A 16,180-nucleotide genomic window follows, 5' to 3' on the forward strand; every position below is an offset into this window, starting at 1 on the left:
TTCCAATACCTCTACTTCTTTACTTCTAATTTTAACAAATTTGCTATTTTGACTGGTTCAACAAATTTGGCAAGGAATGGGCCGCTAGGGTGAAGTTGTTCTGATCCAACTGCTTGTATAGGCTAGGCCTACATTAGGCAACTGCTAAATTTGACGCAAACCGGCTCGACAAAAGGTCTAAAGCAAGAGATCAAATAAAAAAATGAATAAAGCCAGAGACAAGAGCAGGGTTACGCCTCTGATCTTCTGACGTTCCAAATAATTAAACACAACGGATTAGCGGTGGCCGGTGGAAAATTTCTAAAATGGTTAACAGAAGGTGCGAAATTACAATAATCCACTCCACAATGAATTGTTCACATGTACCAGACTAAACTAAATTATAAACACGTTTCGCGGGCCGCACACAATTCAAAATTGCCACATCTTCGCGGGCCGTTAGTGTATCCGGACAACTGCCTTCTGGACAATCACCCCCAGGCCAATTTCCCCCGGACAATTGCCCCCCGGACAGTTACCCCCCGAAAAATTGCCCCGTAGGAAAACTTCCTCCCGGACAACTGCACCCAGATAATGAATACCAAGAGAATAATAAAATGTAAGCATGACTTAGCGAAGTTTATTCATAGCGCGAAGACGTTTGGTGGCAACATCGTTACTCGCTACACAGAACAAAGGAAAGGCAGGCGGAAGGATTGCAAGGCCAATATCAGGCAGATGCTGACTTTGCTCTGAAAATTCGTATGCTTCCAGCTATGGCTTTCATTCGACCAAATGACGTAGATAGTGCGTTTGAAACACTTCAGTTAGCCTACCATGCCAACAGAAGCTGACTCGATTGTAGATAACTTTGGAGATGTCTTCATCGGAAGAAGGCTACGCGTCAACAGACGATCATCCCGTTTTCCGATCAGCACATGGAGCATGCATGATCGTGTAGTGGAAGATCTTCCCCACACAAACAATTCGTTGGAAAGATGGCATATCCACCTTCAAGCTAACATTAGGCTACTGCATGTCATCCAAACGTTTGGAAGTTTATGGACGCATTAGAGCGAGCAGGCTTTAGAAACGGTAACAATCAACCAAATGGTTGCAGGATTTCCTACACCACCGCCCAAAAAACGCTATTCAGACTGTTCAGTTCGCATTACAACCATTGTAGAAGACAATGAAAATCGCAATGTAGCCTACTTGAGTTTTTAAGAGGAATCGCTCATAATTTACATTTCTAGTGGCGATGTTTATATAAGTTTATCTTTCTGTTGCAAATAAGAATCAGACCATTAGCGCTAATTAAGAAAAAACTTTACTGAAATTTTTGATGGAATTGTCCGGGGCAATTGTCAGAGGAGCAATTGTCCAGGGGGGGGGGGCAATTGTCCGAAGGGCAATTGTCCTAGAACCATTATTTAGGCATTTAGACGTTTTCGACATTTGATGTTTTAAATGTTCAGGTGTTTGGTTGTTCTACCACAGATACAAATTTTTGATCTACAGACATTAGCGCCGACAGGGGGTTCGGAGGATACTTTGGACTTGGAGTGATTTTAGGAGTGAACCTTTCCAAGAGGCCTTGGAACGAAAAAGAAACAAGGCGTATTCTTTGGATATTGTGTGATTTTATTACAATTATCTTGAATTGTGACCCAAGAATCCAGGGATTCATAGAAATACAAGATGACCAACTAGGCTGCAATATTTGACAAGTGGAGGTAAAAGTGCTGCCAGATCTTTTTAAATTTTCTAAAACAATGTATTTTGGCACTTTTTAATGTAGTGGTCGCCCAAAAATTTTCCGTTTAAAACTAACTTGATTGTTTAAAGTTGCACGAGATTGAGTGAAAGCAATTTGTAATTGTGTTATTTTGCAATAAACATGTAAATTTATGTACACAACTAATACAAGTTGCACAAAATTGAGTTAAAGCAATTTGTAATTGTCTTATTTTGCAATGAGAATGTGAATTTATGTACACAACTTAAATTCAATATTCATTCCATGTCAATTCAACCAGGCCAGTTAACCCAAAGTCTCAGATTAGACTAAAATTAAGCTTAAAAGAAAAACTATGTAATTCTGAGCAAAATAAAGTTTGTTTTAGCAAAATCGGAATAGAGGTCGCGGAGTTATAGCATTTAAAAAAGCAACACTTTTTGTGCTCATTCAACCATGACATGTATTGATTTTGACACCAGTGACATTGAAACAGTCATAACTTTGCTTAGGTGGGAAAATAAGACTTGAAACCAAGTTCTATAGACAGATTATTGATTGATCTTCGTGTTAAGCTAAACTTTTATTTATTTATTTTGGAGGTCAAAGGTCAAATATGGCAACATAAATCATCAAGTTTTTGAAATCAGTCAAGCGTAACAGAAGTTTGAAGTCGAATAACTCAAATCTAGTTGAACGAATTTTTTTAAGTAAGGTATCATATGAAAGCTCTGTTCATGTAGAATCTATTTAAACTATTGTCATAAGTGATATTAACTGATATCATATTCATAAGAGGGTAACAACAGAAACAAACAAAATTGTTGAAATAATCATGGTTTTGCATTTGTTCAGTGTGCTACTATTTTTAAGCAACACAAGTAAGTGTTTGTAATGTGTTAATGTTTGTGTGTTTTAGTATCACAGCTTGTTAAAATACCACTATTTTCAGGAGTAGGTATGTTGTTAAGTATTTTGACATTATGAGTATGATTGAAGAAATCCAGTTTTGTAGCATTGGAATCCTTAAGAATAAAGAAACACAGTGTCACAAACTTACAGTAGTTAGGTCCAAAGCACTAATATCATTTGCATCACTTACAGAAGAAGATAAAAAGAAACTTTTATACAGAACTGATTTAGTTGAAGAAAAAGATGAAGTTCTAACTGTCTGTGCACACCACAAAGCCCTGATAATTGACAGATATGAAGTCCTGCAAAAGAATTGTTGTAACCCTTTTAAAATTCACAAAAAAGACATCAAAAAAAATTTACAAGTAATTAGTTTAAAATTTGCTTTAGAATTGCAAGAAAAACAATTTGTAGTAATTCCTGGAAAAAAAGTTTGTGGAAACTGTAAAACAAGATTGAACAAACTTTGTGAGGGAACATTAAGTTCAACTTCAGATACTGACGTAACAGGACAGAGTACTGACAGTGAAGAAAGTACTACTGCTGCTGATTTATTGAATAGTCAGCTAAATACAAGTTTATCTGAAATTGGGCAGTCTCCAATGAAGTTGCACAGTGTCCCTTCGAGGAGCCGATCTCGTTATGGAAAGCGTAAACTTGTTTCAATTAACAACGAAATGACAAAAAGAGTAGCAATTGCCCTGAAAGTGCCCCTGCATGAAGTTACAAGAGAGAAGAAATCGGTAGACTATGAAAGCAAACGTAAGGCTAGAGACCTTGACATTTTAATGGAAAAGATAAAAGAAAAAATAAGCAAAAAAGAAACAACACGTTCAGAAAAGATACAGTTATTAACACTTGTTCCAGACTCATGGTCACGGAATACTGTTGTGGAATACTTCCATGTAACTCATTATATGGTCAGGGCTGCTAGATCATTAGCAACAACACATGGAATTTGCAGCAAGCCAACAGCAAGAAAAGGGAAAACTTTGAGTACTGAAATAAAAAAGATTACGATTGATTTTTATTGTGATAATGAAAATACAAGAATCATGCCTGGTGCTCGTGACAAAGTCAGCATTGCTCCTAATGTTTATGAACAAAAAAGGCTGATCTTGTGTACATTGAAGGAACTTTACCTATCGTTTAAAGAGAAATATCCAGATATTAAGGTTGGATTTTCTACATTTGCAACATTAAGGCCAAAATGGTGTGTCCTTGCTGGATCTAATGGTACTCATTCTGTGTGTGTCTGCACAATTCACCAGAATGTAAATTTGCTCTTGCATGCAGCACAGCTAGAGGAGACTTACAAGGATATAATAGAGATGATGGTATGTTCTTCTGAGAATCAAGACTGTATGCTTCAGAGATGCAGCAACTGTCCTAATATTGCCACAGTGGAAAACCTCTTGCAAGCAAAATTTGAAGATTTGGATGAAACCATTGAAATTAAGCAGTGGGTATCTGTAGACAGGACTGATTTGATAACACAACAGATGCCTATCCGAGAGTATATTTCCTTCCTGATTGAAAAGATGCAAAAGCTTGTGCCTCATCACTTCATTTCGAAATTACAATCCCAATACCTGAAGAAGAGGAAAGAGGAAATAAATGGAAAATCTGCAATAATTCTTATGGATTTCAGTGAAAACTACTCCTTTCACATACAGGATGAAGCACAGGGTTATCACTGGACACACAGAGGTTGCACTGTACATCCTGTGGTCTGTTATTTTAACCGTGCTGGTGATGCATTGTCCCATCAAAGCATTTGCTTTCTTTCAGAAGATCTTGAACATGATGTATCAATGGTTTATAGTATTCAGCAAGAAACTATAAAGTTTTTGAAAAATTATGTTCCTGACTTAGAGGAAGTAGAGTATTTCACTGATGGATGCGCAGCCCAATACAAAAACTGCAAGAGCTTCTACAATCTTTGCCATCATGAAGTGGACTTTGGCATCAAGGCATCTTGGTCATTTTTTGCCACCAGCCATGGCAAGTCACCTTGTGATGGGATTGGTGGCACTGTCAAGCGTTCAACTGCCCTGGAAAGTTTACGCCGCCCCTATGCAAACCAGATTTTAACAGTAAAAGATATGATGACTCACTGCATAACCAAGATTCCAGCCATCCATTTTGTTGAACTTTCATGTCAAACTCTCTCAAAACTTAGGACGGAATTGCAGACACGATTTAATCATGCCTCTACCATCAAAGGCACAAGAAGTTTCCACTATTTCAAGCCTATTTCTCCAAATAAAATTGGAATGAAACGATTTAGTCTTGCTTCGGCTTATTCTTTAATTTCAACAACAACTTTGGCACCAACTTCTTCACCAGCAATTTCCAGCGGCTCTTTCATTGCAGCTATTTATGATAGGAAGTGGTACATTGGTATAGTGCAGAGCATTGATCAAGAGCAAGAAGATTGTTTTATAAAGTTTATGCATCCAAATGGCCCATCTTCGTCATTTTTCTGGCCTGAAAAAGATGATTTCTGTTGGATACCATTCCAGCATATTATCTGCATCACCGAGGTGCCTTCATTAGCAACAACAAGAGGATTTTATCGCATCGATGCAGCATCCATGAAGAAAATACAGAATGGTTTGGAAAAAGCTTCATCCTGGAATGTTTTAGCAGAGAATGTACACCAATAATCTTTTTGACTTTTGTATGGATCCAGTTTCATTTCCCTTTTCACACAACACTGACACATTTGATGTGAAAGGGCTTCCTTTCTGGGATATGAAATAAGTAAACCTGGATAATGGGTACACCTTGACGTTGGACGTTGGTGTCCAAGCTTTTCACTAAGTTACCCAGAATGTGAACCTCAACTATTTGTGTTTTCTTAAAAGCTCTTAATGTGATTAACCTTAACATTTTGTAAAACCAAATAGTTTTAAAGTTTCATGTTTTATTTAAGAGACTAACATAAAGACCAAGATAGATTCCCTCAGCAAGACATGTGAATTTTCATATTTTCACCAAAATTTTGAATCTTGTTATTTTTGCATCTCTAAAAACCAATACCATTGATAGGTGTATGTAATCAGTAATCTCCTCATCAAGAAATTTCGATCAAAAAAAAAAATTTTGAAATCCAAGTTATCCATTTTGAGTTATAGACATTTGAAATGTTGTCACGCATGACTGCACATAAAAAAGTGAGATAACTTTGGCCGCAATTTTCAAGGTTTAAAGGTCAAACTTCATGATTACTACTTATAAATCTCATTCAGCACATTTACTTATAAATGTGACCTTGCAAAATATTAGAAAAAAATGTTGACAGGTTTGCAAGTTACAAGAGTTTGAGTAATTAAGAAATGTTATATGCAAAAAATACTATGCAAAATTCAATGAAAACACTAGAAATTTCAAATTGCGATAACTTTGCCAATACTGGTCCGAACCCAAATATCTAAGATCCCACTCTGTAGTGATCTATGTATATATTATAGCGTACATCAAACTGAGTATTGATAAGTTCAGTTATGGTATCAAGCTGTACTGCTATGGGTGCTTCTTCCAGTTTAACTCACTTGTTATTAGATTCCCATGTTTATGCTTTGTGATTCATTTGCTTTGTGTCATTTTGTTATTGTTCAGTGGTTCATTTCTTTTGCCTTGGTACTATGCATGTCCTATGCCATGCTCAGTACTGTATTATTCTAATGCCAATGATAAACTTGCAGCAAGTATGGATATGATGCTTATAACTTTGAAGCCGGCAGTCATAACAAGCTAAAAGGGAGGCTAAAAGTATAACTGACCCGGCCCTCCCCCGTCAATGTTTTGCATGAAACTAGTGTTTTCATCTCTAAAATGGCCCAAACCTGCTTTAGCCCACCCCTACTAAAATGAATGGCCTACGCTTGTTAGCATGACCGATGTGGACCAGGGCAGTTACAGTCTAGAGGGGGTAGGCCTACCTAACTGTGCAAAGTATAAAATCACGGGAGTAGTGGTACATCATATTGCAATCTAAGTATCTTCCAAACGCAGCTGGTCCTATCGGTGCCTTGACTTCATTCACAGGAGTGATTCTTTTATAGAGTTTTGCATGGAGCGAGTGATTGTACGAGCAGACGAGCTGGGAGTATAATGGCTTCCTTTCGGTGAAGCTGTATATAGATGTGTCAACTGTCCACGGTCAGAGGGTTAGTGAACTGTCCCCAACTGTCTACTGTCATGACCACGGTCTGTACTAGGATTTTCGTCGTCAACTGTCAGCCACCTGTCATTTGCAAGGATGCCAGCGCTAGGTTTTTTCACCTAGGTCTTGGTTTTTTTGACCACTTCTGGGTTTTGAATTTTTTTTCAAATTTGGATAAATCTAGGTTTTTCGGTTTGTAACTTTGTACAGAGCTTGCTCGGTATTAGGGCAGAGCATGATCAAATGTGAAATGCACGATTTGACCCACTGGAGTGGTGGCTCTCTTATCGTAACAGATATCCAAATGTGGCTCGTGCAGCGCGGAAATGGCTATCGGTTTCTTGGACATCTACTCCAGTGAGCAAGTATATTTGTGAAAAACTAAATACTGGTCACAGCGGTAAACCATAATCTCTTCGTGGGAAAATTGTAACATAAAGTTCCCGGATCCGTTTGTCTGCATATAGTGACCGAAAAAGAAACACTTCTTGAAACGTCTATTCAATAAGTGTATTCCTGTAAAATTAGCCCGCGGCTATCGAAATGGAGATGCAATGCCTACACCTCTAAAACTGTCACTACGATACAGATTACTTGGATAAAAGACGGAGAATTTGTCCAGCTAGCAAGCACCAAATAAACCAGTTAAATGTGCGACCGACTTCCAACAAACAACTTCGAGAATGAATCAGAAAAATTTGTGATAACTCAAAGGCACGCCAGCAGTAGCGCGACGCAACATTTCATGTCCAAACAGGTTTCAAACTGAAACAGGTTTAAACCGGTTTGACACGGGTCTTACGGACGATGGTGCAATTTTGGCTCATGTTTTAGGAATTTCCATGACGTAATATTCAGTAGACCCGAACGGTTTCTACATGACGTTTGACCAGGCGAACAACCGTCTGGAACATAGCGGCCCCTAGTTATGACAGTCTGACATGGCATAACTAAAAAAGAATTGACGACAAATGTGAGCCAATGAATAAAAACACATGATACGGTACACAAATTGTTTGAATCACTCACGTTTAAGTTAATACGCAAATACAAAGGGCATGCAAAGAATGAACAGCAATAAGAATAAACACGACGATACATGAAATTGGTACCATAGGTAGTAGGTACACGCAAAAAATGACGCTATCTACAATGGTTGCGATAATAACCGACTGTTCTGGGCTCAGACAAGTGTCGGCCACCGCAGACAAAACCAGGCTCAAACCCTAACACTTAGGTGTTCTTTACGGGGGCGAGGCACGAAATATCCCTCAACACATAGTCTACTTTCACTTTCCCCGTACTCTCATCATAGTTGCAGACGGCAACTTTAGCTCTACGAACCACAGGCTTCCCTTTCCTAATTTGTGGAACTACCTCATGCACCCTCCCAAGTTGATACTTCCCACGTTTACCAGTGTCCTGGAGAGAACCTACAACTACAAGTTGACCAGGCTCCAAATTCTCGGCCATTTTTAGCCATTTTTTCCGGCCCTGAAGACCTGGCAAGTAAAAATCGATCCATTTACTCCAAAACTGCTGAGAAAGTGACAAATTGAACCGATAATCCCTTCTTAATTGGTCACGATCATGTGGTTGCCCAACAGCACAGTATGGGTCTAAGTATGGGGTCAAAAGTGAGGCAGGGGTGATGACAGTAAAATCCCTAGGGTCGTCACTCAAAGGTACCAAAGGGCGTTCGTTCACGATCCGAACGGCACTGCCTGTGTACGTAAGCAGTTCAATAAAATTGGGCTTACGACTTGAAGAGTCCAAAATGTGAAAAAATGCAATTTTAAATTGTTTAACCATTGCCTCCCAGGCGCCACCTTGCGCCGGAGCATACGGAGGTATAAATTCCCAGTTTATCTCTCTCTGTCTCAGGGCGTTGTGAAATTCAGCTGATTCTATCAACTCGGGTAACTTCTTAGATGCTGCCTGAAAGGTACTTCCATTGTCGGAATAGATAGCATTAACCTGCCCACGTAAATCTGTAAACCTTGTAAAGGCAAGTAAGAAATCACTCAGCGACAATGACGTAACCAGCTCAACATGAATAGCGTGAGATGCCATACATGTGAACAAGAGTCCCCAAGCTTTTTTGTGACTTCTACCTTCAACAAAGGTTAAAGGTCCAAGATAGTCTAAGCCGCAATCAAAAAAGGGTTTCCTATGCGCAGTTGTGCGAGACAAAGGTAAATCAGACATGAGCTGCCTTATAGGCCGTGCTTTCTCAATCGCACATACACCACAATCATTAAGATACCTCTTCACGGAGGCATTACCATTAGCGATCCAAAACTTCTGTCGCGTAGACAACAACGTGTGCTGTACTCCACAGTGCGCATTTCCATTATGATGCGACAGTACAACAAGCCTAGTGAAGGGGTGTTTCGAAGGCAAAACAATCGGATGCTTTGCTTCAAGAGAGATCTCGGGAGAATTACTTAAGCGCCCTTCAATGCGGATTACACCAGCGTCATCTACACAAGGTCTGTACTTTTTAAGTGAACGTAATTCTTTCAAGCGTTCCTTCTCACGTTGCGAAGCGCCAACACTACCTCGCTTTATCACTTCCTCAAGGGCATCCGGCGATCGTTTGGTCATTAAATGTACCACATCGCCATACACGCTCTTCTGAACAAACTTCACAGCCAACTCTGAAGCACTGTTAAGATAAGATGCATCCAGTTTTGGCTTCACAAAGCTACGCTTTCTCGTTTTACAGCACAAAAATTCAACAAAAGCAACCAAATAAGCGATTCTCTTTTTCATAACATACAAAGAAGGTGCGGCCTCGATCAATCTGTGAAGACCACCCTGTCCAACGTCAAGCGACCCCTCTTCGTCACGAAGGTATAGGCTATGGACAGGTACTGGAGTGGCGTTTTCTACAGATGGAATTTCTTCACACTGATAGAGAAGACTAGAACCATTCAACCACAACTCTCGAAATTCCTTCTTTGTAATAAGATTTGGCCGTGTGCCAACATCAGCTGGGTTCATATCGGTAGGGCAAAAACGCCAATCCTGGGCTCCAGACAACAATAAAATATGCTCAACTCGACGCGTAATAAACTTAATCAAACGTAAATCAGGGTTTTTAACCCACTGCAACACAGTACGAGAATCACACCAAAAATACTTAAGGCAGTCGGGCATCTTCAATGCCTCGTAGGCCTGCTTCACGAGCCTTGCTGTATTCAAAGCGGCAACAAGCTCTTTCCTAGCTATCGGCCAAGAAAACTGATTTTTTACAACAATGGTAGATTTACCCAGAACGAAAGACACACTCGGAACTCCGTTAACCAGTCTACGTAAGTAAACAACAGAAGAGAAAGCTTGATTCGAAGCATCACTAAACCCATGCAATTGATATGAAACAATATCATCCGGACTGCACACACCAGAGCTTGCAAAATACCATCTCGGTAACGAAAAATCCTTAAGCAGGTCCAAAGAGCGAAGCCACGACTCCCACTCTTTAACAAAGCTATCAGGGACCTCGGTGTCCCAATCAAACTTGTCTATCGCCAATTGCTGAAGTATAAGGCGTGCTTTTAGAAAAAATGGCGCTCCAAAGCCTAGCGGATCAAATTTTTGTCCAAGCTGACTGAGCATACTTCGGCGCGTGTGTTTAGCTAAGGGCTTTAAGGAACATGCGATACGCATCTCGTCAGACTCGGTTTGCCACACACAACCCAATGTCTTCGCTGATGGCAAAGTCATATTTTCAGTCTGAAAGTCAATGTCACGAATCAAAGGTGAAAGCATCTCATTATCCAAATTTGACAAGACAATCATAGCCTCCTTGTTAGCACTCCACTTACCAAGTTTAAACCCACGGCTATCAAACAAAGCAATTGATTCATGAGTGATTTGCTGAGCTTCCTCTAAGCTATCAGCCGAAAATATAAAATCATCCATGTACATATTATTTGCAATATTGTAGAGAGTCAATTCAGAGGTTTTATTTTGCAACGTCAAATCCTGAATGACTTTATTCAGGTCTGCTATTTCCATATCACGAGACTCAATTTTACGCTGAAAGCCAGAGATGACATCCGACTCTGAAGACGTCTGCACTCTGCACACTTTAGCAACGCTTTCATCTAAGGGTGACTTACCACCACAAGCCAACCAACCGAGAGGAGTGAGCAAAGCATGTGGTTCACTACGATTTTCACCAACACGCTCTTCTTTTGCACACATCAAATAAGCGTTGTCGTTGCCAATCAGTACATCTACAGTACTACAATCATTCAAATGAAACATATTCACGTCATGAAAATGACGAAAACCGTTTAAATCTTGTTTATGCGGTAAAGTTTTAACATCATCAGCCCAAGCTGGGTTAACCACCGAGGTTATATCACAAAACAGTTCATCTGTCTCTAACGACTGGATGTTGAGTTTGACAAGGTCAGCACAAGTAGCTTTCTGACCAGCCAGGGTATCCATTTTAACCGACGCTTTATCGTACGGTTTAAGATCAAGTTCACACACCAAATCACTCGAAACAAACGTCAACTGCGAACCAGGATCATGCTGACAATACACCAACTTCGATTTGCCAGTCATTGGATTCAAAACACGAGCAGCAGTAACGCGGTTAAAGGCTGCTTAACCATTTCCAATCTTAACATTACGCACAGGAACTCTGGCACGAGCATCATCTTTCCCAACCGAATCCAGAGAATCATGTGACGTCACATAAAAATCATGCAGAAGAAAATAGTGTTTCCTATCGTTGTTAGGCCCACACTTACGACAGTTATTTGCATGAACGCAATCCCTAACCATATGCTGGCGCAAACAACTCAAGCATTTGCCAGCTTTCACAATGACATCTCTCCGATCTTTAGGTGTCAAGCGCAAAAATTCTTTACAATTAGACAAAAAATGATATTCAACTTGACCACGTGACAAACAACAAATGCATGCCGGTAGGTTTTTACGTCTAGCTTCACCACCGCGCGGTGCGCCAACAACAGTCGAGTACTGCGAACTCCCTGACATCACATCATCATGGGGTTTTACGGACGTCTGCCTAACCGGACATGAAGGCAATTTTCCTTTGCCAAACTTTTTAAATTGCTGCGACTCACCAGAATCGCCCATTAGCATAATGCTAAAATCAGTCGACTTACGCGTTTCCTCCCGTACTACAAATTCAAACAAACTCTGAAAAGTAGGCTCATCAGTGCCACCATACTGATCACCTAAAAAGTCAAGATAACGCTGCTTAGCGTCAAACGGGAGTCGCTTAGCCAAATCCAAAACAAAACGTCCTTCCAATTTGTCACGCTGACCATAAGCTTGCGCGTAAAGCAAACAGTGCGATAATTCATCTTTAAACTCTTTCAGATCACTGGAAGAGGTCGAAGTCAATTTGCTACCATAGCGATACTTTCTAATTTCCGGTTCTGCAAAAAGACCTCCACGAACCCCAAAACGCTGGGACAAGCGAGCTAACGACATTTCTATCCTGTCTTCCTCTGACAAGCCAGGGGTGTCAGAAACCAAATTAGCAATCGTTTGCGCAGCTGTTCTAACACAAGCTGCTTGTAACAAAGTCAAACGAGTCCCCTTAAAGGGCGAAGCTGCCATTAAGGCCGTAACACGATTTTTAAAGAAGATAAATGGCATATTATTACCATCGTAACCAATCAAGGCCGCCTTATCGAAAAACGTTCTACTATTTTGGTATTCAAAAAAGCAATCCTGCTGTTGAGAACTCGATTTAGCGGGAGAAGACAAGCTATATCCCTTGAGGGGCTGAGTGGGCTCAGTCACATGCACAGCCCGACCACGATCCTCACACACGTTAAAATCAGGAGACGCAATACGCCTCTCACAACCACCCAAATTACGTGTAGCTGGGCGATCAAAACCTAGCGGCGCAGAAAACTGTGAATGGGGCAAAGCATTACTACTAATGGCGGCCCCGTGACCTGTACGCTCTGGGGGAGGAGTTCGGTTGTAATTCGCAGACCTTGGCTCTACAGCATTCGGAAGACCCTTAGCCGCGGCCCCGAGACCTCCTGAAACAGCTGGAAAACGTGTGGATTGCCCTGGTCCACTCACAGGTTGAACGGGCGTTTGGAAAAGGTTATGTAAATTAAACTGCGATTGATGTTCATTTCTGGAATGCCTAGAAGAGTCCTTCTTAGAGCTACGCCGAGAGCCCACCTCTGATCGATATTCAGCTAAAACTACCTCTTTACGTTGTTCAGCCCTCAACTGAGCGTCTTTGAGTGCGAACTCAGCAGCTCTCGCTTCGGCTCTCGCGGCGGCCTCAGCTGCTCTCGTTTCGGCCTCAGCTCTCGCGGCAGCCTCAGCTCGAATGGCCTCAGCAGCTCTCGCTTCGGCCCCAGCTCTCGCGGCAGCCTCAGCTCGAATGGCCTCAGCAGCTCTCGCGGCAGCCTCAGCTCGAATGGCCTCAGCTCTCGCGGCAGCCTCAGCAGCTCTCGCTTCGGCCTCAGCTTGTATCTGGAGCTCCTCTCGTCTTAGCTGCAGGTTAATTTGTGCCACTATCCGAGACGAAGTCATAAACATCCTAGTGCTTACATTTGAGGCGCTATCCTCAGGATGTATGTCAGCATCCAACATATCTGAGAACTCACTTTCTTTTTGTTCAAAGTTATTTTTTAACGAGTTAAATTCGGGGTCTACCCTATCACGAAGTTCTGCCAAGATCGCAGAGTTAAAGATTTTAGTCAAAAGAGCATGGAAATGCCGTAATTCCTCTTCTAAAGTAGATAACTTAGATCTAAAAATTAACAGTTCCTGCTTATCACTCAAAGAACCTAGGGCTACAGAAAGTTTCCCAATTTGAGTCAAAATATCCCGTCTAAGATGCCGGGCCTCTCGAACTGACTTAGCCTCATCGTTAATGGGTCCCTCCCCAGAATGGCCTGCCCGACCGCAAAGAACATCATCAGGCTTAAACTCAGTCGAGTCTACGGCGGTCGAGTCCTTGTCGCCACCGAGTGTAGACATATTAAATGTTGGGGCTAAATTTAACAATTAAAAAAATTAAGTTACACAAACACACAAAATTATTAGGCTACAGTAGTTATAAAAAACTTAACTGCAAAGACAGTAAAAATACAAAAAAGAATTTAAATCAAATGTAGTTATTACTATCTGAAGCCTTTACAAATTGTTTCACCTAACGGATCATCAGAAGGTCTGTAAAAACATGTAAACAGTAAAGAATCGATAATTCTGAAAAGATATTAAATATTACAACTGTAATTTAATCTGCCAAAAAAATCTCTAAACCTGTACTTCCTGAGGAGATATTAAATATTACAACTGTAATTTAATCTGCAAAAAAAACCTCTAAACCTGAATTCCTGAAAAGATATTAAATATTATAACCGTAATCCAATCTGCAGAAAAAAACTCCAGAATCACTAAGGACAGCCTCCATCCGCCACGATAAAGTTTCAATCAATTTGTCCCTATGGAAACCAAGCAACATGATGGCAACATCTATGACATCACAAAGAAGCAAAATGCTTGTTATGATCGGCGCATCCTGTAGTAATCTGAACAGAATGAACAAAAATTGTTTTTAAACCTGTAAAAATTAAATAAGATTTACAACCTGTAAAAATGAAATGAAATTCAATTTTTTCAAAATTATAACCTGTAAAAATTCCAAGGAATTGTGATGATGTAACCTGTAGTGTCTTGAACAAATGAAATAAAATCTGTTTATAAACCTGTAAAAATTAAATGAGATTTATAGCCTGTAAAAATCAAATGAAATTTTAAAAACCTGTGAAAATCAAAAGGAATTTATTTTATTTTGAAGTACTTGAGTTTAAATTTGTTTCTATGACGACATTTGCCGACCAGTTCCGAACGCTTGTTCAAAAGGTGGCCACTATCAGCCTTCAGAATGGCCAGCTTTTCAGCCAAACATAGGCCACAATTGTTACGACCACCACCACTATAAGGCCGAGCACAGCTGTGGATGGACCAAGTTATTTGAGGATCAACACCCTTGTCCTTAAGGTCCCAAACTGCCTTAGATAGTTCGGTACTGTTTCGTTTAGACCTATCCATGAAGGTACATTTATGGTTGGAAAAACGTTTTTTAAAAGTAGTTTCGCAACAACCAATGTAATTAAAAACCTTTGGGCTGTTATCAATGGTAGCTTTGTAAACAATGGCCTTCTGCAAGCATTGCCCATTCAAAGGACATTCTGGCCTCACCCTACAATTGCAACCAGGCTGCGATGGTATATTATCAGCCTGCAATATTGCTTTATTGTGGGAGGATATGACGCTTGCAACATTCGGAGTACAACTGTAGCTCAGCTTAATAGTATTACGGTTGAATATTTTGTGCAATCTATGATGGGGTGGAAAGTGTATGGAAACAAGTTTGAAAAATTCCTTACCAATATTGCTATCAACCTGCAAGCTGAAAGGAGGGTTAAACCATAAAATTTTCCGGCTCCTTTTCCTAGATGTTCGTAAGTTATTAGCAGGGTTGTAGCAAACTCTCTCCGCAAAACCACTTTTCAAAAGGGCATCGTTATAAACAGATGCGGTCTTATCAAATTCATTTTGGCCAAATGATGTGGCGGACAATCGCTTTGAAATCATAGTCGGGATTTGTCTCTTAATGTTGGGTGGGTGATTGGACTGGGCATGGATGTAAATTGGATCATTATTGGGTTTTCTATAAGGCCAGAATTTACCAGATAGCAAATTCAAAGTGACGTCAAGAAAATCAGTTTCAATTAGACCAGTATCCACAGTAATATTTAAGCCATGTTGTTTAAATAATTGAATGACATTCTTTCTCAAACGATCAATCTTAGGGCCGGATAAATTACGCAAAATAGCCAGACCATCATCACGATATAAGCCAAGCATGTCTCTGTCAACAATAGCAGAAAGTTCGTTCAAAAGAAACAAGCCGATCAACTCACAAATCTCAGCACCATCAAATGAGCCCATTGTAACGTCAAACAAACCATCTTTCTTAGCCCAAGTTTCACCACCATCAAAAAGCATTTAAAAAAAAATTTAAATTCAAAAAAGAATTTAAATGCACGATACCGTAGCTGTACGAGTATGAAGTCCTAAAGTCCACAAAACTTGCTTGGATTCTTCCACTTGAATCTACAAGAACAGATGGATTGTCTTTTAATCTTCTTTCTTGCCAATGATTGTCAAAGTTATTTTTCTTCAGTACCAAACTGAGAAGAAATGTCTTTACTTTTCTTTGCTTCTGTAAGAGTGTAGACTACCAACCAACAAATCTTCTTTTATTATTTTTTGTACTTCTAAGTAGTTCTTCTGCACTAGCTGACAACAAACACGTCGTTTATTTTTATGCCTTCAAGTGCTTCTTG

This window comes from Aplidium turbinatum, chromosome 2 (assembly GCF_918807975.1).
Source record: "Aplidium turbinatum chromosome 2, kaAplTurb1.1, whole genome shotgun sequence".
NCBI lineage: Eukaryota > Metazoa > Chordata > Ascidiacea > Aplousobranchia > Polyclinidae > Aplidium > Aplidium turbinatum.